The following is a 2,073-nucleotide window of genomic DNA, read 5'->3' as shown; positions in this document are numbered from 1 at the left end:
AGGTCACTTTACAAGACCTTTTAGATAAGGAAATAGATTTACAAGCAGTGTGTCAGTTATTAGCAGAAAGGCAGTGGGAAACCTTGCCAAGTCGGAAGTTAGTCATAAACGGCAAAGTATATGAATGTCTGTGTGACACTGGAGCATGTAGGACTGTCCTAACCTCCAGTCCTCCCGGAGTCACATATTCTTCATCAGTCATAAATATAAAAACGGCAGGAGGTCAGACAGACAGACATCAGTTAACAAACCCAGTTGCAGTAAAAGATAAGGAAACTGGACTTGAATGTCAAGCACAGGTGTTAATAAGCCCTTCTTGTCCTGTTAACTTGTTAGGCCGAGACCTTATGGTACAAATGGGCATTAGCGTGGTTGCCACAGCCACTGGCATGAAAGCAATCGTAAATGAAGAAGCTTATGTTGTGCAAGGAACCACAACACCACAATATTACTGGTCTCTGGACCTAGGGGGAACTGCACAGACACGAGAATTATTGCGGAAAACTAGAGAAAAGCAGTCCCCTAGACAGGCCCAGTTCATGCCTGACGATGCCTTACACGTCACTATGTGGTACAAAGACACCCTTGGACCAGATTATGTCTATGACAAAACGTTTCATGCCCTCCAAGACACTTGTATTACCTTACAACATATGTATGTTAACCCCACCACTGGGTTTTCAGCAGCCTCAGTCATTTTATCTAACAAGCAACAGGCTGTATTTAGAGAGAGAACACCACACGTATCTCTTTCAAAACCACCCCAGATGCAGTGGAGAGATGTAGAGATGTTCTTACGAGATTCTATGCACAGTTACAATGACTACCAACCCGTATCTGGCTCCTGTTGGAGCTATGATGAGAAACACAATGTGTGGCGGTTTCCTTTGGGATGGAGAGTTCAAACCACTCCCACCACACACTTAAAGGACCCAACCTGACAAATTTTTTCAACCCTGGAGGAGGGATCATGTCCAGATCTAGATCGCCTCCCAGAAGGGTTGTGGTCGTCCTCCCCCACTGATGTAGGGCTGGTAAAGGGGTTTCCACCTTACAAAGTAATTGTGAAATCAGAACACCGTCCGGTAGTTAGGCAATACCCATTAAAACCTGAAGCAGAAAAAGGTATAGCCCCTGTAGTGCAAGACATGTTAGCATCAGGAATATTGCGAGAGGCTCCTGAAGCCACTTGCAACACTCCTATCTTTCCAGTCCAGAAGGGACATACAGGGAAATGGCGCATGGTGCAGGATTTAAGACCGGTTAATAACATAGTGCAACATGCAGCACCAGACGTGCCTAACCCACACTTATTGCTCAACTCATTGACTCCTGATAAAAGCTACTTCTCAGTAGTGGATCTTAGTAATGCATTTTTCTCAGTACCATTGCACCCTGATTCTCAACATTTATTTGGATTTACCTATAAAGGGAAAAAATATACATATACTAGACTCCCTCAGGGATTTTCTGAAAGTCCACATGTATATACCATGGCCCTTAGATACTCTATGAGTACCTGTGAAATACCATCACATAGTCAGGTATTACTATACGTGGATGATATCTTAATAGCAGCAGATTCAGAACAACATTGCAAAGAAACTACCCTAACTGTGCTTCAGCATTTATACAATACTGGACATAAAGCTTCTAAACAGAAGTTGCAGTATTGCAAAAAGACAGTTGTCTATTTAGGGCATAACCTTTCACAAAAAGGTCGCTCGCTGCTAGAGATAAGGAAACAAGCTATACAGGAAGCACCTAAACCACAGACTAAACAACAGATGATGTCCTTTTTAGGGCTCTGCAATTATTGTAGAGAATGGTTACCAGATTATGCTTTTCTAGTTCAACCTTTGCAAAATTTAATATACGGGAAGGAGATGACTCTAAAGGACAAAATACAATGGACTGAGGACGGAGAAAATGCTTTTACAAATTTAAAAAGAATGTTGCAAACCAATGTGACCCTTGCTCTACCAGATTATCAACAACCATTCACCCTATGTGTAGATGCTAATCAAGGTTATATGAAAGCAGTATTAACACAGCCATTCGGAGCAAAAGAGA

The sequence above is a fragment of the Brienomyrus brachyistius genome, unplaced genomic scaffold (genome assembly GCF_023856365.1).
Source record: "Brienomyrus brachyistius isolate T26 unplaced genomic scaffold, BBRACH_0.4 scaffold280, whole genome shotgun sequence".
Lineage (NCBI taxonomy): Eukaryota > Metazoa > Chordata > Actinopteri > Osteoglossiformes > Mormyridae > Brienomyrus > Brienomyrus brachyistius.
Note: the sequence above shows the minus strand (reverse complement) of the source record.